The 23,629-nt window shown below is 42.2% G+C and overlaps 1 long non-coding RNA gene across 1 annotated transcript in view; it reads left to right on the top strand.

Annotated features, from left to right (window-relative positions):
- Positions 1-3,322: 3,322 nt before the first annotated feature.
- The window catches only part of LOC105507756, a 24,938-nt gene continuing 4,631 nt past the window's right edge, over positions 3,323-23,629 (top strand). Inside the window, exons 1-2 of the long non-coding RNA XR_001001151.1 lie at positions 3,323-3,455; positions 16,134-16,241. This is a non-coding gene — a long non-coding RNA (uncharacterized LOC105507756). The remainder of the gene's footprint in view (positions 3,456-16,133; positions 16,242-23,629) is intronic.

Here is a 23,629-nt window from a genome sequence, read left to right as displayed (position 1 = left end):
AGCCAAAGTAGCCTTGGCATTGACCCAGCTTGCTCTGAACCACAACCTCCACCACTGAGTTTTGTGAGATCACTTAATTACTCTTTGTTAACACCAGGCAAGATGGCTGCCAAGCTCAGGACACAGCTCTGCATTTCTCACTGCTCATGGGCATTCTGAAAATGGCAGGCAGCTTTTGTTGGTTGAGTCTAGAGAATGAGCAAGGCTCTCTTCTGGCAACAGAAAGTTGTAAGGCACATGGGCTGGCCACAGGGCAGAGTTGGGGCACACTCTACTAACTCAGGGAGGTGAAGACAACTGTGCACACAGCATGCTACAGCATTGAGGCCAACACTGTAAAGTCCCACTGGTGCTAGATATTCAGAGGACACAGAGGAAGAAAAAGAGAGGGAGACGTAGACAACAGGCAAATTCCATTCTTACAACTCCTTTAGCACTCAGCCTGGATAAGAGAAAGGGGAACGTTTGGGTTCAAATTCCAGAAACATGTACTGGCTCTGACCCGCCTGAGTCTGTTTCCTCATCTTCATAGAGTTGCTGGACAGATCCAAGATGCTGTATGCAATCACATCTCTGAGCACACACGATTTAATATATTCCAAGTACTCAGTGCCACGTACTGATTATTTCCTTTAATCTGAAGGACTCTGCAGGATCTAAACTCTTTTATCCCTATTTTACAATGATGACACTGTCTCAGAGAAGGTGAGTAACTTACCCATGACACACAGCCAAACATGCTGGTGCTGGGATAATAAATATCAGTTAGTAGCAATAATCCTAGGTCTGGCCTATGAGCGCCTTGAAAGTGGACATCTGCATTTGGGTTTAGTTTTTTACATTATGAAATATTTCAGACCAGGCACAGTGGCTCATGCCTGTAATTCCAGCATTTGGGAGGCCGAGGTGGGCGGATCACTTGAGGCCAGGAATTCAAGACCAGCCTGGGCAACATGGCAAAACTGTGTCTCTACTGAAAATACAAAAATTAGCTGGTGTGGTGGTGCTTGCCTGTAGTCTCCGCTACTCATGAGACGGAGGCACGAAAATCACTTGAACCTGAGAGGCAGAGGTTGCAGTGAGCCAAGATCATACCATTGCACTCCGGCCTCAGCAACAGAGTGAGACTCTGACACATCTACACACACAAATATATGTATTTCAAGTGTACAAAAGTATATATGATTACAAATGCCTGTGTAACACTCAGCCTAAGAAATAAGATATTAAAATCAAAGTCTCAGCACACCTCACTTACTTTTATTCTTCCACCTTCTCCAAATAGTGCCAGTTGTTTATTTAACAGTATTTATTCAGTACCTACTCCATGCCATGAGTGGTTTCCAGATGTTGAATTGTTTTAAGCATTTTCCTGAATCGTGGGTTCATCATTTCCACACCTGTTTTATACTTTATCATATATTCAAGTATCCATTAGCAATATTTAGCATTAGTTGCATGGTTTGAAATTTTATACAAATGGTAAAATATTTATAAACCCTTTTGAAACATCGCCTTGATAATCTTTTTGTTTTCATTTTTACAGACAGGGTTTCACTATGTTGCCCAGACTGGTCTTGAACTCCTGGGCTCCCACAGTCTTGCCTCCTCAACCTTCTGAGTAGCTGGGACTGCAGGTCCGCACCACCACGCCCTGCCAATAATCTTGTTTTTAAGAGAGACAGAGATAGAGATAGACAGAAACACCCTATCACTATATTAGATATGGTAATATCAATAAATGCATTGAGTTGAACTGCAAAAACATACTCCTTCCTAAGAAAAGATTGTTCATTCTGAACAATCTCACTTTAAATGGGCTTTGCAATAATTTAGTGGAGCTACTGGGAAGAGTTATGAAGACTGATACTATGACCTGTTCTCACCAAAATTCAAGCTAAAACCACAAGGAAAAATGATAGTGACAATAATACAGCTTTACATTTGTATAGTGTGTTATCATTTTAAGGCATTTTCATAAACATTACTATTTCTTGGGATGATAATATGTTAGTGAAAAGAAATTCTGGTGATCACCCACTCCAGAGGATATCAGAGTTCATTTTCACAGCAAAACACATTTTTTTCCAAACTAAATCTTACCTAGGATTTCTCTGGTTTAAACAAGACTGGAGAGTCCAGATGCTGTTCCCCAACTCAGCCTCCTCCCCATCTCCTCTGTCCCTTAAGAAAACCATGGAGATCCAGGACTCTGGAGAAAGATCGGGTTCACACACCTTGTTTTACAGAAATAAATATGGGAAGGGATGCTGAGCTTGGATCCGTTGAGTCTCTACTTTGGCCCTATCATGCATTCCTCACTGAATTCTTCCAATAGAGGTGCAGCAACAATAAGCGCCTTGCCCAAGGTTACATGGCTGTTTTACAAGTACATGGGAGCTCCAGTGAGTAAGTGGCTGAGTCAGGATTTAAAATCTATCTTCCAATCCCACGGGCAGACCTGCTTCCCTCTAAGCCAGGGGAGATTAATCAACTAATACATTTCAACCTCACTTCTCTTTGCTACACTTTAGTTGGATGGATCTTTCTGAGTTTATCTTCCAAAAGCAGGCTCAGTCCAGAGAATCTGTGACCTTATTGGATGAGGTTGGGTAAAGATGTAGGTGCCCTGGAGGACCCAGCACATCCAGGCCTTGGCAAAGATGGGATGTGGAGAATCTCTATGAAGCCTCCTTCTCTTCTTCCTTGGGGTATCCAGTCCTCTCCCTTCTGGTCCCCAGAGCCCTCTTGCTGATCCAGAGGATCCCCTAACACCAATTTTCCTTCCTCATCCCTCCATACATGCCTTCAGCACATTCATCCCACGTGCTGCTCCCTGAAAGTGTGCCAGTATAATCCAAGATGACTCATTGCTTAACCTACTGAAATATGCATATCCTTAAGGTAGCTCAAAAAAAGTATATTAATGGTGGAAATTTTAGGTACCAAATTAGATCAGTCAGAGAGTTATTTATAGAGAAGGAACATTTTTGCTGATTCTCCAAAGATGCCACACAGATCTATAGGTTATGATTCCAAAACCCCTAATAAGCAATGTGTTCAGATTGGCATTGGAGAAGCCCTAAAGTCTGTGTCTTCTGGCACTTTCAGAGAAGGAAAGAGAGATTGAGAACCAGGTTCACCCCAACTTGAAACCGAAATATCTCCTCTTGTTACCATGAGTAATAGAAACAGCTAGTGCTAACCAAATATTCCATGTGCTTCCCAATATTCCCAGCCTGCCTCACAGCTAGGTGAACCACGTGACTAGCTTTGGACACAAACTACAGGCGTAAGTGACACGTGCCACTCCTGAGCTGAAGTGGTTAATGATACATGTGCCTCCTCCATCTCTCTCTTTCTTCTCCTGCCTTGATGTCTTGAAGGTCATTTGTTCTAGAAGATGATACGCCTATAACAAGGAGGAAGGTCACCCAGCCTGCAACAGATATTTGGTGAGTGAGAAATCAACATTTGTCATATTAAGTCACTGAAATTTTAGGATTGTTTATGACTACAGCATAGCAGAGCCTACACTGACTAATACACCAGGGAAGGTGACATTTGCAGTGTTTGTGCTAAATAGGACTGTCGACAGTAATTTCCCATTCCCTGTAACTCAGGAGCTAGAAAAAAACAATCAGTATTTCTAAAATACCCCTAAAGGCATGGTTCTAGAGACAAATTAGATTCCCCCAATAATGCCCTTGTATGAAGCAACAACATAATAGAGACAGAGTACTTAGAGAGTCCTTATTCCAGTGTCCAGTCACCAGTTTCATGAGTGCCAGAGGCACTCATAGTGAAAACAGCAGGGGCAGCAGTTCCATGACATTTAGATCGCAGCTACAATGGAGTGTCTTCGAGATAGTGCAATGATACTTAACCGGACTTCCACTCCCTCAGCCCTTAACAACAATTCCTAATTCCCTGAAATGTAAGCTCCTAATTCCCTGAAATGAATCCCTCTCTGCTTGAAATACCTGGATTGGTGTCTATTTCTTTCACTGAACTATGACTGAATCTTTGTTGCTTTCAAAAATTTGAAACTCTTTGAAAAATGATAATACAGCAACAAATAAGAAGATGTGGAATATTCCAAAGGCTCAAACCTAGGAAAAGGCAGGTTCTCTGAAGCCTCTGGGAAAAAACTTGAAAACAAACAAACAAACAAAAAAATGTAGTAGGGTGAATTTTCACAAAACCATGAATTCATTTTAAAAGCTTAACATAAATTATTTCATGCAAATTCTTCACATGACAGTTGAAAGAGGGAACCCAGAGAATAAAAGTGCCTTCTCTAAGGTGGCACAGCCAATAAAGGGAGAGCTGTGTTTCAAACTGAGGTCCCCGAGACTCTGGCCAGTGCTTCCTCTGGCACATAATGCCCGCTTTGAGTCTTGGTAAAGAAGATTAGGCTCACCTTCCTGAACCACTGGAGACCTACCTGAGTGTTAGAGAGGAGATATATGTGGAACTGGTTACTTAAAGCTGGGGAAGTTCTGCCACATGCTCATTGCAGTTAAGATTGTGGAAGACATGCTTGAAATAAAATCTAATGATTGTCATTTACCTTTATGGCATGGTTTATAAAAATATACAGTCTTCATTAAGAGTGGCCATTGCCAACCAAAAGCCTGTTAAGTGCCGTGAGCTTTTATTTCAGAGCTAACAATCTGAGCTCCTCACATGCCCCAACTAATAATACCCCGCATGACCTTGACCTTCTGGCTTAAACTTCTTGTGTCTCATTTTCTCTGTCTGTAAAAGGGAGATAATGACACTAGCCGCTGGATCATGTTGGCAACATGCTTGGAGATCCCCAGATCAAAGCTGCTCTGCCTCGACCAAGCGACATCATGATGATGTTTACCGTCATTAGTGTTGTTATTATTATTGTTTTTGTTGTTTGGAGTGGCCATGTTGCAGCCCAGGAAGTAGATACGGCTGAGTCAGCACCAGGGCAAGAATGAGGAGGCATTTTATGCTGCAGAAGCCACTGATACAGAGAATGCCCCTTTCATTGACATCACAGGAGGTCGCATTCCCAGACTTCCCATGTGGTGTGAGGCATACTCCTCCCTGGAGGTAGGACCATGCCTAGAACATTTCCAAGAAGTGTATATCTGCCTTTTGGGGAAAGAGACCAGTGAGGAAGACCCCATCATTTATTTGGCAATGTGGTTCCCATAATCACACAATCAACTGAAGAATCCTGGGAACACAGCCAGGACGCTTCAGATTTGAATTCCAGCTCCACCACTTGTAGCCTTGAGAATAGGCTACCATTTCTCAGTGTCATCATTTTCTGATTACAAAATAAGGATGTTTCACTGAAGGGTTCCCTTGGTCTCCTTGTGTTGAGATTTATAGATCCCCGAAATATCACAACAGAAGATTCTGCCAAGATAAGGTCTTGCCTAGCACGTTTCTCCATAGTTTAGTGACGATATCAGTCACTGCTCTTCCGACAGACTGTTGGCCTCTTGCCCACACCCAACCAGTCATGTTCTGAGTTCAGGACAAGGAAATGTACTGAACTTGTTTTGAAAGTTACTAGCAAAGTGGGGACTCAACATAGAAGGCCAAATTCTATGTACTGGTAAATACTTATTGTGGTTTGCAAAGTATATTCATGCAGGAGCATCATCTGCCTTTATGCAGCCTGTATAAAAGCAGTGCCCCGTTTAGGCAGAAGAATTTGAAAAGAAACCTCCTCTGGGTACATGCTGCTCTGTGGGTACATGATTTATAAGAAGACTGTACTTTGTACAAAGAAAAGTGCATCCCTTTACCTAGATGGGCACAGCCCTCTACCAGAGTTCAACTCTTGATAATGAAAGACGAGGTGAATTTCAATTCCGTGACCCCTTGGCCAGCACATTTGTGCAGTGTGCACACTATACAACCATACATGGCAGCCCTAGATCTGCTGACTCCTAGGGGTTCCCTCATGAGGTCCTTCTAGAGGTCCTCTTAGAGGACCCTCATGAACCTCAGAGTTGATGGGAAACTTCCTCCCTACCCCACCAGCTGGTTTTTACTTTTACTGGCTTTACATGATATTGGCCATCCTTGGACATTTTGTTCAAACAAATAGGACTACCATGCCCCTGTTGCCAAGTTATACCTTCCTCTTTGGAGGGGGACACGAAGTAGGGCCACTCACACTCATGCCTAGCCCCTTTACTTCATCTCTACCTCTTTTATTCCCAGAAGATGAGAGGTCAGTGGTGAGGGAAGAAACTGACTGATCACATCTACTTCCCAAATGTTGCTGTCTTACATCTGGATCCTTCAGCACTTGAACCTAAAATTAAACACTTGCCACCTTTGTTCAGAAGTTACACCATGTCATGAATGAAGAAAGGCCTTAGGATGTGATAAAGTGGAAGATGGAAGGTGTGGTAGCATGTGGATTAACTTCTCACATGTCATCCTATTGCAAACTAGTGCTTGTGGACAGAAAGAAGTAGAGGGGAGTCTGGAGGAGGCATCATGTGTGCTCTGTGAACAAGATCACTCTGGAGCCAAATGAGAGCCAAGACATGGGATTAGGACTAAAAGCATGATAGGGAAGCTAGGTGAAGATACATATCAAAAGATGTCTTTTCAAAAATGTGCATTCCCTACAGCCCAGCAATTCCATTCCTAGGGGAGTATCTTAAAATAATCATAAAAGTACACAATGACTATCTACAAAGAAGTTCCATGCAGAATTGTTTACAATGGAAAAAATTGGAAAAAATCTCCATATTCTACAATACAGAACAGATATGTAATAACTATGTTCTTGCAATGGAATATTATGTAACCATTAAAAATGATTACCTAAAACTATATTTATTGCAGTGAAAAGATGTTAAGATACCTGGTTAAGTGAAAAAGCAAGTTGCTAAACAAAAAGTACAGCATATGGTGTATTTTATTGCATAGATACAATAATATACAGACAGTTCTTGATTTAAAATGGTGTGACTTATGATTTTTTGACTTTACAATGGTGCAAAAAATGATAAGCATTCAGTAGAAACCATACTTTGAGTACCCATATGAGCATACTTTTTTCACTTTCAGTATAGTACTCAATAAATTACATGATATGCTCAATACTTTATTATAAAATTGGCTTTATGTTAGGTTATTTTGCCCAACTGTAGGCTAATGTCAGTGTTCTGAACACATTTAAGATAGGCTAGGTGAAGCTATGATATTTGGTGGGTTAGGCACATTGAATGCATTTCTGACTTGGAATATTTTCAACTCACAGTGAGCTTATCTGAATGTAATTTCATTGCAAGTTAAAGGAGTATCTATATTATATTTATGTAATACATATGTAGGCATAATCTTTATGTATCATAGATTAGCAGTAGCTATTCTGATGTGGGTGCTCTCTATTTCACTTGTCTATATGTTCTAAATTTTCCATAAGCAGCAAGTATTACTTTTGAAATTAAAAATATTGAAAGTATCTGCAGGTCTAGATCTGAAAAAAGAAAAAGGGGAAAAATAGTCATGAGAATGTTTTTGGTCTTGTTCTGAAGATAACCTGTTGTGATCTGGAGAAAACATAGGAAAGTCACTCATAGGCAAAGCAGAGGGCTACCACTTCCAGGAACTTATTGACGAGACCAATGTTCTCAGCTTCAGGGGACAGCTCTTCTCTGCCCCTGACTTTCACAAAAGGAAAGGGAATCAGCCGGGGTTCTTTGTTGCAAACAACAGAGCACAGTATGGCTAGTTTCTGCAAAAAGGAAGCTTTCAAAGGACATTGAGACTTCTATTTCTGAGGAAATGGATGGAGTAGGTGTACTTCACACTGTTTCTCCCACTAAGTATGCTGAAAACCATAGACATTATAGAACAATCACAAGGAAATTCTGCAAGGTGCATAGAGGAAGGCAGACAGGTTAGGTAGTTGGGACCCCAGGAAAGTTATAGATGTGAGATTTCTGGGTTTTCTTTTTGTTTCTTATATCCCAGGCTTACGTGAAGCATTTATTCTGTAACCCAGAAATGCAAATGAGCACAGACATAAAAGCCCCAATAAAAGCCAGCTCTCTTTAGCCAGGGACCAGGAAAGGGGGAAGGTAGCAAGATAGGAAACTTTTAGGCAATAACTGCTCTAGTCCAGTCAAATATCACAGAAAAAACCTGGGCCCACCCTCACTGGGGCCAGCAAAGGCCAAGTGGGGAGCTTAGACCTCCACTCTTGCCAGGCTGCCTTATGACTCCTTAACACCCCTGCCAGCGTGGTGTCAGAGAAGGCCAAGTAGAGAGCTGGGACTTTCATCACCACCCAGTGGTAACAAGCCCCCACCTACCACAGTGTAGGTGGATCTCTCATGGGGAGCCTGGACCTCCACCCCAGCCAGCAATATCAGGGTGCAGGATGGTGTCAGAGGAGCTAAGGGAGAAGTCAGGGCTTTACCATCACCCAGACATAATGAGTCCTCTTCCCTTTACTGCAGTGTCAGTGGACGACATGTGACAAGCAGTAACAAGGCACTCCTACCCTTCCCAGCCAGGGTGGTATCAGTGAAGGCCTGGTGAGGAACCAAAACTCCCAATACTGCTCTTGTAATGAGGAACCCCTCCCCAATTCAGGTATCAGTAGACCAGCAAGGCAGCACTCCACTTCCTCTACTAGAGCAGCGTCAAAAAACTAAAGCCCAGCTAAAATAGAAGGTGTCAATAAGATCTAGGGTAGCATAACATAATAACCAAAGTTTCCACTTTCCATAAAAAATAATTCTCCACACCAAGAATCAAGAAAATTTTAATTTGAATGTAAAAGAGACAATCAATAGATGTCAACATCAAAGTAACAGAAACATTAGAATTATCTGCCAAGATTTTCAAGCAAATATCACTAAAGTGCTTCAGTGTACAAATTATAAACATACTTGAAACAAGTGAAGAAATAGAGAGTTTCATCAAAGAAATCGAATGTCACAGTAAATAAATAGAAGATAAACTGGAAAATATAACGACCAAAAAAATTTAAAAACTTAATGAATGGGCTCACCAACAGAAAGGAGGGCACAGAAAAAAGAAACAGTTGACTTGATAGTAGTATAACAATAACGCAGTCTGAATAACAGGGAGGTAATAGACTGGAATGAAAAAAAATCACCAGCACCTCAGGGACTTACAGAATTATCAGAAAAGATTTAAATGCATGTCATGGCAATTCTAGAATGAAAGGAGAGAGAGGGCAGGCCTGAGGAAGTATTTGAAGAGATAATGGATGAAAACTTCCCAAATTTGCAAGGCATAAATCTACAGATTGAAGAAGCTGAGCCACAAACCCAAAACAAGATAAATCCAAAGAAATCCATTCCAAGACACATCATAGTCAACTTCTGAAATTCAAAAACAAAAATCTTAAAAGCAGCTAGAGAGAAACACCATACCCATAAAAGAAAAACAATTTGAATAGCACTGTACTTTTCATCAGAAACTAAGGAAGAAAGAAGGGAGTGGCACAAAAAATTACTCAAATGCTGAAAGAAAAGAACTGTCAACTCAGAATCCAATATCCAGCAGACATATCCTTCAGGAATGAATAAGAAATTGAGACATTCTCAGATGAAGGAAACTAAGAAAACTTGTTACTACGAGGCCTGGGTGGAGAAATTTCTCTGAACAGAAGAAAAAAAAAAAAAGAAGACCAAAAAAGGGAATCTTAGACCAAAAGAAGAAATCATTTTTCTTCATTAGGAAGAAAAAAGAACATGATAACAGCAAAAATATAAATGAAATCTAGAATCATTTTTTCTCTTGAGTTTTCTAAGTTATATTTGATAATTGAAGCAAAACTTATAACATTACCTAATATGCTTTTAAGTGTATTTGAGGGAAATATTTTAAATACATTATAAATGAAGGGAGTAAAAGGATCTAAAGGTAGATATGTTTCTACACTTCACTTGAACTGGTATATGTCCATGCCAGGTGACTGTAACAAGTTTTATGTATATATAAAAGTATATATATAGTTTTTAATATACATATAAAAGTTTTATATATGTGTGTATATGTATATATAAACATACATACATAATATTTAGAGCAACCACTAAAAAAGCTGTCAAAGAGGTACAGTCAAAAATGTAACAGATAAATCAAAATTTAATTTTTAAAATGTTCAGATAAACCACAGGAAGGCAGATAAAATAAAACAGAAACAAAACAAACAAAAAGCAAAAATAAAATGGCATATTTAAAGCCTAACACACCAACAATTGCATTAAATGTTGGTCCAGATACAGAGATTAAACACACAAAGAAGACAGAGGTTGTTAGACTGGATCATAAAATATGATTTCACTAAATGTTGTCCCACTTCAAATAACGATATTGGTAGGTTGAATGTAAAAAAGGATGGGAAGAAAAAGTCACGCAAACTTTAATCAAAAGAAAGCAAGGTGGCTATATTAATATCTGATAATGTAAATTTCAAAGCAAAGAAGATTACCAGAGGTAGAAAGAACATTACATAATGAAGATAAAGAGTCAATCCACAAGGAAAACATAGCAATCCTGAATAGGTATGCACCAAACAATGGAGCTGCAAAACATATGGAGCAAAAACTAGAAGGTAGAAATAGGCAAGTACACAGTTACAATTAGAGACTTCAATACCCGTCTCTCAACAACTGATAGAGAAAAACTAGACCCATTATCAACGAGAATATAGAACTTGACAACACCAGCAACCAAAAGGGTCTAATCAACATTTACAGAACTCTACACTCAGACGCAGCATAATGCACATTCTTTTCAAGCATCTGTGGAATGTATACCAAGATATACCATAACCTAGGCCATTTGACATGCCTCGAAATATTTAAAGCATATTGAGTATCTGGATCAGATTGGAAACTTTGCCACCAAGAATAACGCCCAATCCCCAGCTGCTCCTGCAGAAGTGACACTGCCAGCACCACTAGGCACAGACTCTACACTGACCCTGCCAGGACCTCAACCACTGCTGAAAATGGATCCCTTGCAGGAATCCCTGCAAATTATCCCTTGTAGGGGTAATATAAAAAGTGGGCTTTTTCATAGTACCCCCTTTCAAAATCAAATTCCGTTTGGGGGTATCTCATTGAAGGAGCCTCAGTCCTATTCCCCGACCCAGCTGTAAAGGGGTCTGAGAAGACATGAGTCTGGCTCCTCTGTTGGGGAACCAAGACTCAGAAAGTAGAAACAAACTGAAGAAGGGTATTCAAAAAAGCTAGCTGCCATGAGCCTGATAAATGCTCACTACAGAATGCATGGTACCCAGAGGTCTGCACCAGCAGCCCAGTCCCACCCTCTGCAACTGCTCCAGGGGCTGTGTTCCTAAGCATTTGCAGTGGGAAGACCTCAGCTCTTCCCAGAGAGCCTGGCTGTGTTTTTAGCTTCCCCCAGCATGCCTCCCCTCACCAGGACTCACTCTTCACACATGAGAACTCAGGTGGAAAAAGTCACCAGTTAAAATGAACTCATTGCAAGTACCACATTATCTCACCCTCCAATCTTGCTTGGATGACTTCTTACCTTCAGATCGGGGTTGTTTTTGACCCAAAATGAGTCAAACTCAGGCACAGGATCAGCTATCTGTCAGGAGGGGCAAGTAACAGAGGGTGGATCATGCAGATGTACACACACATTCACACATCACAGAGCTGTTCCTGTCACACTCAGAGAGAAAGACAAGTGACTTATTTACACTCTGCCCCAGACAAACTGTGCAGGATCCCCCTGGTTCCAGATTTGAGAGCTCACAGGGCACACAGTTTGGGCAGGGAGAAAATGGAAAGTAGAGGAGCCACCGCCCTCACTCAAATGACCCAAGTGCTCCCCCACTCATGTGACACTTTGGACTTCAGAATGAAGAGAGACAAGGGCAAAAAAACATGAGAAGCCACAAGGGATAGTGGCTAGGAGCTTTGGTGTCAGACAGACCCGGGCTCAAATCCTAGCTTGGCTTACTTCTTTACTTGTGCCTTCTCACTGTGTGCCTTGGAGCAAGTTAATCTCTCCACATTAAGTTTGTTCAAATGTAAAAAAACGGTAGCCAAGGTCAGAGACACACAAGGGATCTCCCGCCATCCAAGACAGGATGCGGATCTGACTACCAGATCCAAGGTTGGGGAAACAAAGGTGGCCTGAAGCAGAGAGTGTGGCACAAGAACAAGGCAAGAAAGCACAAGAGACCCACCTCTGGGAAGGGAGCCCCCCCTCCTTAAAGGAGGCAGGGAATTCTGTCTTGGGTTCTTAGCGGGCAGGGGTATGTGGCAGGCCTGAGAGCTCAGCTGAGGGAGCAGGTTGGAGCCAAGTTAAATGGAGACCAAGTCCATGGACATCTACGGGCAGGAAATAGTCAGAGACCTTGCTCTCCGGCTCACTCTGAAACTCACACACCGGGAAACTGTTCCCTCAAAATCAAGAGGAAGAAGAGCCATTCCCCAGGGAGCACTCTCTCATCAAACACCTGGCAGCTGTCAATAGCAAACCAGATCAAGAGGCATGAGGGCCACAATATCTGCTTCCGGCAAGTTCCACCAAGTGATTTCTGGGTTTCACCACATGGCTAAAATCCTGGCTCAGCCAGACACAGTGACTTCTGCATATAATCCCAGCACTTTGGGAGGCCGAGGCAGGAGGATCACTTGATTCCAAGAGTTCAAGACCAGCCTGGGCAACGTACCAAGACCTCCATCTCTACAAAAGAATCCAAAAAATTATGTGACTGTGGTGGTGCATGTCTGTAGTCTCAGCTACTCAGAAGGCTTAGGTGGGAGGATCTCTCGAACTGGGAAGGTAAAGGTTACAGGGAACCAAGATCACACCAGTGCACTCCTGGGAGACAGGGACCCTGTCTCAAAAAAAAGAAAAAAATTCCCAGCTGCTTTGTGACTAGCTGTGTAATATTAAACAAGTTGATCAACTGATCTGTGCCACAGTTTCCCATCTACAAAAATGGAGAGAATAACTATTCTAACGATATAGGAGCAATGTAAGAATTAAATGAGATAATATCTGTCAAGTTCTTGCAACAGTGTCCAGAACATATTGAGCACTTGGAACATAGTGTTCAATCAGTATTACTCATAATTACGGTTATTAGTATTAGTATTAGTGCTATTCTCCTCCCAATCTGACTACCAAGGAAATAGCCTAGGAAACCACCCTTTCTGATTATTGTGGGAACTTGGGAGTGGGGATGACTTTCACAAGGAAGTTAAAAAGTCACCTGAAACATGTAGATGACTTTGTTCTTTGGGGTCAGCAAGACATACAGAGCAAAGACCAGGCCAAAGGGGAGATGCTTCCAAGGCCAGATAGATCTTGGTCCAAAGTCTGGTTTTGACCTTGCTCCGTGACACTGGGCATGTTGCTTACATTCTCTGAACTTCCGAATCCTCATTTCCAACATAGGGATAAAAATCCACAACACCTTCCTTGAAGGTTTATTCCTACAGATTAAATAATGTACACAAAACAGGCATGGGATGGTGCTTAAATTGCACCTAGCAAAAATTAGTTTCTTTCTCCCTGTTCCCAGTATGAAACTCCTCAGCTTCTATCTTAAACATCATGGTTCTGAGCATAGTCTCCAAAGTAATAAGAAAAATCTTACCTCTCATGCCATTTTTTCTTTCCTCCCATCTGAATTCCAAACAATGTCTCATAAAATACAATAGCTAACATCATACTGACCTCTCGTGTGGGGAAGCCCAAGATCAGCTCCTTCAATGACTGTGTAGCATTGAACATGTTACTTGGCTTCTCTGGGCTTCAGTGTCCTCATTTATAAACTGGGGATAACAATCTATAACATTAAATTTGCTGATTTAATCCTATGGATTAAATTGCATATTGTGTATACAAGAGCCTTAGCTTAGCACTTGGCCCATAATGGGTGCTCCACCCTTTGTATATATCAAGTCATTTAATCCTCACAGTAATCCTATGTCCTCAATGTTTCGTTCTGAAACTAATGCTCAGAGAAGTTCCTCCACTGACCCAACATCACACAGGGACCTCCAGCACCCTTCTCAGCTTAAACAGGGGCTCCCTGTTTCTCCAGGTGTTGGTGCCCATGGTTCATTTTCAGAACCGAGAGCATGCCAGTTTCACAAGGAGATTGCTGGCAGGCCCCACAGTCTCTGTTACTAGAAACTAAATTGTCAGTGAAAGAGGCCCATTGTGCTGCCTCTGAATGAAGAATACCCCATTTAGAGAAAGAATTCAATTAGCTTTTCACAGAGAAAGAAGACAGCCTTGGTGAAAAGAGAGAACAATGCAGATCATTCACCAGGTTTTTACTTAACATCTAAGCCCAGCGACCAACCAGGTTAAGGGCCACATAGCGCCCAGCAAGCTGAGGCCACACTAGTGTGCAGGAAGACAGGAATGTGGGCTAAGAAGTCAGAAGACAGAGGTTTCAGGCCCAATACCTTCTCTGTCCACCTTGGCCGACTTAACTCCTGGACCCTCATGAATAAAATGGGGAGAGTGAACAGGTTCAAGGTTCTACCATTTGGGTTCAGTAGAAATACTTTAGCTCACCAGATTGTCTACACAGTACTCAGCTGGTTCTCAAATGTGACTGCACATTGAAATCACCTGGAGAGTTTTTAAACTACTGATGCTTGAGGTGTCTGCCCAGTGACTCTGATTTCATAGTATGGAGCACAGCCTGGGCATTGGGAACTTTTTTAAGCTTCTAAGGTGATTTTAAAGTGCAGCCAAGGTTGAAAACCATTGAGCCCAGGGGCAAGAACTGCCTTTTTATCCACAGCTACAACCAGAGCTAAGTGCAGGTCTTGGTATACAAATATCTGTGGAAAGATAGGGTCCACGGGCTGCTCCAAGACATTTGGGAGAAGCTGTCCAGCTCCAGCCTCAATGACGGCAGCTCTGTGGGAGGTTTTTTTTTGTTTGTTTCTGTTTTGATTTTTGTATTTTTTTTTTTTTTTTTTTTTTTTTTTTTTTTTTTTTTGAGACAGGGTCTCACTCCGTCACCCAGGCTGAAGTATCACCCAGGCTGAAGTGCAATGGTGGGATCTCAACTCACTCCAACTTCTGCCTCCCAGGTTCAAGTGGTTCTCTTGCCTCAGCCTCCCAAGTGGCTGGGATTACAGGCACCTGCCACCACTCCTGGCTAATTTTTTGTATTTTTAGTAGAGACGGGGTTTTACCATGCTGGCTGGTGTGGTCTTGAACTCTTGACCTCAGGTAATCTACCGCCTTAGCCTCCCAAAGTGTTGGGATTACAGGTGTGAGCCACCATGCCTGGCTGTGGCAGCTCTATGTTTATCAATCATCTATTGGGATTTGTGGCAGTTCTATGTTTATCAATCATCTATTGGGATTTAGCACAAAGTTTCAGTTTTTTTTAATAATAAAGAGCTGTCTCCTTTAAACCTTTTTTTAAACCAGTGAACCACAAAATCTCAGATTCTTTCCACCTCCAAAACACACTGTTCCCAAGACCATAAATCCCTTCTTACCCTTTGAGAGCAATATTGTTTTTTAGATCAATTATCAGGGTGGGCAAGGCCTGGAAGAGTCCCCTTTGACCACTGCTCTGCATCCCCCTTATCCAAGCCAAGAGCTTTGTCACATTGCCCCTCCCTCATCTCTGCTGCAGACCCCTTCCTGGGCCTGCCCCTCTGTGGTCTGTGTTCCCCCATGTTCCATTCTTCTCCCTCTTCTTCTGTCACTTTGTACTCGTTCCCTGAGTGAACTCAAGCATTCCTGAAGTTTCAACTCTCATCTATAAGCTTCTGACTTCCAAATCAGTATCTCTAGCTCCCTTTCTTCTGAGGTCCAGACTCAGCCATTCAACTGTCAACTGGGTATGTCCCCTCAACTTCCCTTTAGGCACCTCAAATCCAACCTGTCCCAGAAATGAACTCATTCCTTCGCCCCACCCAAACCTGCTCCTCCTCCTGCCTTCCCTATCTTGATGAGCAGCATCTCATCTACACAACTGCCCAAACCAGGAGCCTCCAGAATCATTTTCGACCTCTCCCTCTCTTTGTCTCATACCCCACCCTATGAGTTTTATCTTTAAAACAGCCACTGACTCCATCCATCTCTCCCCTTTCTGATTTATTTATTCTCCACAGCACTGCCAGAGCACCTTTCAAGAATGCAGATTTAAAGATATCACTGGGGCCAGGCTTACATCTGTAATCCCAGCACTTTGTGCAGCCAAGACTGGTTGACCACTTGAGGTCAGGAGTTCGAGACCAGTCTGCCTAACATGGTGAAACCCCGTCTCTACTAAAAATACAAAAATTAGCTGGGCATGGTGGCCCACACCTGTAATCCTTGCTACTCGGGAGGCTGAGGCAGGAGAATCACTTGAACCTGGGAATTGGAGGTTGCAGTGAGCCGAGATTGTGCCACTGTACTCCAGCCTAGGCAACAGAGTGAGACTCCATCTCAAAAATAAATAAATAAATAGTAAAGATGTTACTTGGGAAGAAAGTTCTGGTTCCTTAGCAAGGCAAACAAGAGAGATAGATTGTCCCCAGCACAGCACAGGCACTGCGCTCTTTGTTTTTCATCACCTCCCTCCCACCCCTTACATTCTGACGACAGTAGCTGGCCTGGGGACCATTTGCCATTTAGTACACATCTCCTGTGTGCTAGCTCCGGACAGTGCCTGGACGTACAGTCTTTCACTCTCCTTGCCTTGATCGTCCAACTAAAATGCACTGCCCCCTCCATGTGGCAAATAACCTACTTATTTTCCTTTTAAAAAATTTTGGGCAAAATAAGGTTTATTTTTATTTATGTTTTTTGTTCTCTCGCTTTGATGATCTTTTAATTTTGAGGAATTACAAAATGAAGTACAAAACAAATAATAACATAAAAAATTCATATTTTACCACCCAGGATTTTTTTTAGATTTTCATTTCAGTTTCAGGAGTACGTGCGCGGGTTTGTTACATGGATAAATGATGTGCTGCAGGGGTTTGATGTACAGATTGTTTCATCACTCAGGTAATAAGCACAGTAATCAATAGGTAGTTTTTTGACCCTCTCCCATCCCCCATCCTCAAGTAGGTCTCTGTGTCTTTTGTTCTCTTCTTTGTGTCTACGTGTCCTCAGTGCTTAATTCCCACTTATAAGTGAGAACATGCAGTATTTGATTTTCTATTCCTGTGCTAGTTTGTTTAGGATAATGGTCTTCAGCTCCATCCATGTTGCTGCAAAGACCAGGATCTCGTTCTTTTTTGTAGCTGTGTACCCGCCTATTTTTCAAAGGTCAGATAGCATCAGTTTTCAGAGCTTTGTCTTCCCCCTACAGGGCATGCTTGATCAAGGAGCTTCTTAAATAATAAACAGCAAACACTTAACATAGCATTTATTATATCTTAGGCACTTTTCTAAGCACTTGACGTATTTTATTTAACTAATTTAATTCTAACAACCCAGTGAGACAGGTACTATTGTTATCCCCATTTTACAAATGAGGAAACTGAAGTACAGAGATGTGAAGCCCAGGGGCTGGGACTCAAACTCCCTTGCATGATGCTGTTAACCACTGCCTGCTAAGAACATCTATCCAATACGCATATTACCTGTCATAACAAAACTGTTACCATGTTTTGCAGATGAGGACTATTTCCTTCAAACAAAATCTTCCTCTGAGACTCCACCAGTTGCACAGAAAACAGGGGGCTAATCATGGTAGACAGAGGGAACATGACTCCCTGCCACCCGCCACCCCCAGCACCATCTACAAGAGAATGCTAAGGAAACCCCTGGGCTCCAAAGAGGAGAGCGTGAGAAGCAATGTCGTAAGGTATCTTCTATTTGCCATTCTGCTGCTTATTGGCAAGATGGCCTTCATACCCAAATGTAGCGATGAGACTGCAGAATCTCCCCCATCCAGCAACACAGTTTCTGTGTTAAAATGTCAAAGCATCTTAATGATTAAAGAGCCCTGTGTCATTTCCAAATGGCTGTGGCTTCTTCCATGAAAAACCCAGTAGATTTCAACACTTTTGCTTTTTCTTAAGCAGAGTATGCAAAGCATAATTTAACCTTCTTGTAACTCAGGACATTCCATTGAATATTAATTGTTGGGCCATGCAGGAATGTCCTATGCCACCTAAATTTGCTTCCCATACGTGAAACAAGCCCATACTTGTGCACTCAATTGTGCGTTTTGTAATTATGCTGTTCTTATGACTATCAGAGGGCCAGGTGTCATTTCTGCTTTCAGTATTCTTACCTCTAACAGCTTCTTCCCCACCTCTTCTAACCTGTTCTTTCTAATCAGCTATGAATTTAAAAAAAAAAAAAAAAAAAAACAACTTGTTAAAATTGTGCCTAAGGTAAGAATAGGACAGAGAAACTTTTATCTTAGTAAAATGAATGTCCTTTAGAACAATGACTTGCAACTTCTCTATTGAAGCATTAGGAGGTCTCTTCCCATCTTCTTCATTTATTTAACATTTACTAAGCACTTGCTATGCCAAAAAAAAAAAAAAAACTGGACTGGCTGCTGAAAACAAGAAGATAGATAAAACATAGTCCCTGCCTTCAAGGATTGCATTTAGAATGAGAGACAAGTAAGTAGAAATAATGATGCCACCATGGTATAAGCCCTGTGACAATATATCTACAAAGCACAAAAAAAAAAAAGGCATTTAACACTGCTGGAGAGAAGCAGCAGTCAGGGAAGGCTTCCTGAAGGAGGTGATGTGTGGTCAGGAAAGGCTTCTCAGAGGAGGTGGCATGTGAGCCAATTCCTGAGACATCCATTGACAGGAAGTCTCTCTGTCCCACCACCACCAAAGACAAAGAAGACTGCTGAAAGGACATGCCAGGCAAACGCAAAAACAAGGAGGCATAACATAGCTCAATGAGTCTGGGAACCCCAAAGAGTTCAGGGAAACTGAAGTATGTGTGTGCTTGTGGGAAAGGATGGGAATGGCAGCTGAATCTAAGAAGAAAACTAAGTTAGCAAATCGCTCCTCTGTTTTTTAAATGCTTGAAGGAAAAATAATGCAAATTTCCCAGAGCAAATTAATAATTAACTTTATCACACCCATATGTATTTCATAATCCAAATCAACTTGCTGCAGGGGAGAAAAGAAATCACTAGCAGTGAGCAGTTCCCATCTGCCGGACATGCTGCTGTAAGTGCTTTACATGGATCATCTTGTTTAATTAACCCAATGACCTGGGAATTCATATTACATCTATAAATGAGGAAACTGAGGCAAGGAGAGGTTAAGTAACTTTCCTGAGGGCCCAGAGAAGGAAGGCAGCAATCTAACAACAGAGACAGGGACCTTAGCATTTTGGTTTCCTTGGAGTTGAAGTAGGTGAGCTGGTAGGTTCCAGGTCTAAGGATGTGAAGAAGGAAAGGAGTTGAGAGGAGGAGAGAGAGAAAGAGAAACAGCATGAGTGAGAGTCAGTGAAATAGAGAGAGAAGTGCAGGAGTGAATGTGAAGGAGGAAAGAAGAGACATTGCCACAGTTTCCCATGGGAGAGCCCCTAAGCTAAGGCCTAGGGCTGGAGACCCCACCGCCCAGTAGACCCTTTGGCAAACACCAAAGGAGAGGGGACCAAGCCCCAGATTCCCATATGTAGAGCCGAAGGTGCCAGCCGTGTGAGGGAGGAGTTGACCAGCAGCCAGAGCGGTGGGCATAAGAATGAAACAAGAATGAGCCTTCCACCTCCATGACCCAGAGACAGTCAAAGGAGATGGGACTCGAGAACTCATGGCTGGATGAGCTCTAAAGAGCAGTCAGTGCAGATCCATCATTCTATAGAAGATGAAACTGAGAGAGGCTATGAGATTTGCCCACAGACACCCAACACTAATATGTACTTTTTTCTCTGTCTGCCTGAAATTGCTCAACTGGTAAGAGAAGAAGCAGAATGAAACTCTAGAGCTCCTGATCTCCTGCCATCTGAATATTTGTCACTAGCCCTTCCTTCCCACAGGAGCAATTGCTCAGCCAAGTTCTGGAGACTGAAGTTTAGGATGCTCACAGGGAGAACTACTCTTCCAAAGGTCGCGGCTTCAGGGGCAGGAGCAGAGAGGGTAGAAGGCTTTGTGAGTGTGTCAAACCTCGGTTGAGCTCATGAGGAACAGTCATTTGTGGGTTACTCCCATGAAGTACCGGATGAATCCCAATTCTTTCTCAAGCTTTTCTTAAATAATCTAGACTCCCATTGACTGAGCAAGGGGAAAGGAATTCTAGAAAAATAAGTGGTGAAAGCCTAGAAACCAGAAGAGAACCCTTTCTAAGGAAATTTCACCAGGGTGTCCTGAAAACATTCTGTGTACTGCACTCTGCAAAATGGTCTTCTAATATTCAGAAGCATGTTCTAGGATTGCCTTGCTCACTGCTAAAATTTTGTTAACAAATACATGCCATCTCTCACTGTGCCCTGCTTCCCTGACTTCTATCCCTGGAACCCCCTGGACTCTCTCACAAGCCAGCAGGTAAAGGTTGCCTGTTCCATCAGTGGGCTTCCAGAATCTCCGGGGTAAGTTCTGATTGGTTCATGCTTGTGCGAGTACTATTGGTCAAATATTTTGAATATCACCTCTGCTTACAAAAAACTATGCAGTTCAGTTTGAGTAAGTTATGTGACATTAGTGCTATAATTACTATATGTATACTCTTTCCACCAACCCAGTACAAATATCTATTGAGAATCTACAAAGCTCAAGCCCTGTCCTCAAGCACCAAAAACAACAGGGAATAAAATCTAACATGGATCTGTGCAGGGCTTGTGGAACTTCCCCTCTAGTGGGGTAAGTTCTAGGCTGGACCCCATACCATTGCCAAACAAGGAAACCTACTAGAGACGTACAATATTAGCTAGTGATTCTCAACTGGGGCTGGTGCAGTCCCTCTCCAGGGCTTCTAGAAAAGGGGGAGGCATTTTCAGCTGTTGTAATAACTAGAGGGTGCTACTAGCTTTCACTGGAAATGCAAAAGACGGTCTCACAAAAAGAAAAGTTGTCCTTCCCAAAATGCTAATAGCACTCAGGTTTTCTAGAGAAAAAATTAGAATCAATCAACATTAAACTGCTATTCAACAAAATGTTCTGCGTGTTGAACCACCACCTGCCAGAGTTTTTTAGGATGCTCGCCATTCAAAAATTGGGCAGAATCTACAGGGCAAAAAGTTCTAAGAATCAAAGGGGCAAAAAGAATTTAATGGGAAAAAGTTCTATTTACAGAATCCTACTTTACAGTCAGACCAAGTGTTGCATATAACCAATGCTTCTCCACCTGGAGTCAGGCAAAAGATGCTATATTCTGAACAAAATACCTACAAATCCAAAAATATCTGTATGTTTACTGAACACTCTGCTACTACCAACCAAAGACTGTGGATCATGAATACTGAATTTCAGCCCAGTACATAAAGTGTTAAGTTCCTGGCTTGTTCTTGTGTGTGTGTGTGTGTGTATGTGTGTGTGTGTGCACGTGCTAAGTGCAGTGTACCTCCTAATCCTTGTGGTTTCTTTCCTTACCAGCCAGAAAGTATTGTCTGAACCCATATGCCTCTCTCTTAAGCTTCCTTTACAGTCGCTCTGTTTAAGAAATAGCAGAAACAGAAGTATTATTTTCACCTTTAGCATTCCCTAAAGTGAAGCAAAGGATCTCTTGTCCACAGGGCTGGGAGCTAGCAAAGTAAATTCTAGTGTAGAAATAAACAGTCTAGAATGCTAATCCATCAGTCAGCCAAAACTATAAACTATTTTCCCAGCATTAATCCTGATTCCCACACCAGGACTGTGAAAGCTGCAGTAGCTTCTATATAGCAGACAGGCAATGAATATGTGTTGAGTGAATGAATAAAATGTTGAATACACTGGGTCAAGGTGAGGTCTGGATGCTGCCTCAAGAAGTCAATTCCTGAAACTCTGCCCTATCTCCTACTAAATATTCAACAGATTTTTTTATTGATTTATAATGGCAACCACAGTTAACTGTTACTAAGTTTTTCTTACATGCCAAGCGCTGGACTAATTCTCTATCATTATTTTTAATCTTCACAGCAACATTAAGCAGTAGGGTTCATTGTTATCCCTGCTGTACAGATAAGAAAAATGAGGAGGTAATGAGGAGTTAACCTACACGCCCAAGATCCTATGGCTAGAAAGTGATGGAACAGGTTTTCAATCCTGATTGCTCGTCTCTAGAATTTAGCCACTCTGCCCTCTGGGAAGGGAGAAAGGGGAGTTATTGCCTTCCAATTAGCCGAAGCCCATAGGATTTCAACGTGCCTCATTCCACGGTTTTTACAGGCTATCCCAGAGAAATGGGAGTTGAAGAAGTTAATTCTGAAGCCTGAAGCATCACTACCGTATACTTGAGGAGCACGGTGGCAGGCAGTGTGCCCAAAACTCATTAAGAACCAAAAGATGGATAAAGAGCTCCAGAAACCCCATGGCTATAAGAACTAAACAGGCCTGAGAGGGAATAGGGTCAGAGATGGATTCCCTAAGATGGTAGCATCTGACAGCCCTGGAAGATAATGAGATTTGGGGAGTGAGGGGAGCCATGTGGAGAAGAACATTCCAGACAGGAGGAACAGCATGTTGAAATCCCCAGCCTCCAACATACTACTTCCTGGCTATTAGGTTGGTGCAAAAGTAATTGCAGTTTTTGCCATTGTAAAACAAAGGAGTGGGAAGAACCATCTCGAAGGAAGAATTTCACTCTTCTGCCTTCTCATTCCTGCTGTTAAGACCCAGGGGCCAGGCCTCAACCTACTAAGAGTAATCATCACAAGCCCAGCACACAACCTCTGGAGGAACTTTTATGAAGGCATTTACAGGGTGACAGGAAAGAGCCTGGGACCGGCCACCATGATGAGAAGTTTAGCTCAAGCCAGGAACCCTAGGGTCAAGAGTGGGTATGTACAGGCACTCAGGTCAGAAGAGGCTACACCTCTGCCCTTTTGAATTTAGGAAATTATACAGTAGAAGCTTATACATCTCCCCAGAGGTTCAGCTTTCACGGGATCCTTTAATTGCTTCAAACTAGCAGTGAGTTCCAGTTTATCTATTCATGCGTATTCTAGAATTTCTCACCCAACAACTCCCTGAATCCCCAGGCAAACCTGGGGCTCTGTTCAAGATGAGTCACTCGAGATCTCCAAGGTGTTCCTCTGGGTTGAGCCAGTCCTGTCCCCAGCAGGGGATGCTGGGAACAGGTGTAAGGTGTTTATCCTTCAGCCGAGGCAGCCAGAGAAACTGCAGAGGTCAGAGAGGGAAGAGGGTGGAAATAATTGATGAGGGCTCCTGGATCATCAAAGGGCTGGCATTTTGGATGTGCTCATTAATAGTAATTGGCAGCAAGGCTCCTCAAGGATATTCTTAGGGAAGGAGGATTAACAAGATCCTTGTTTCTTTATAGCACAGAACAGTTTCAAAGACTAGGTTTGTAAACTCTGTGCTGCCAAGAATATTGTCCATTCTATTGGTCATGACTCTTCTAATACAGGTAAGAGACCCAACTCAAGCTAGCTTTAAGAAAATAACAAGAAAGAAAGAAAGAAAGAAAGAAAGAAAGAAAGAAAGAAAGAAAGAAAGAAAGAAAGAAAGAAAGAAAGAAAGAAAGAAAGAAAG

Source organism: Colobus angolensis, unplaced genomic scaffold (genome assembly GCF_000951035.1).
Source record: "Colobus angolensis palliatus isolate OR3802 unplaced genomic scaffold, Cang.pa_1.0 Scaffold152, whole genome shotgun sequence".
In the NCBI taxonomy this organism is placed as follows: domain Eukaryota; kingdom Metazoa; phylum Chordata; class Mammalia; order Primates; family Cercopithecidae; genus Colobus; species Colobus angolensis.
This window is presented reverse-complemented; position numbering and strand designations above follow the sequence as displayed.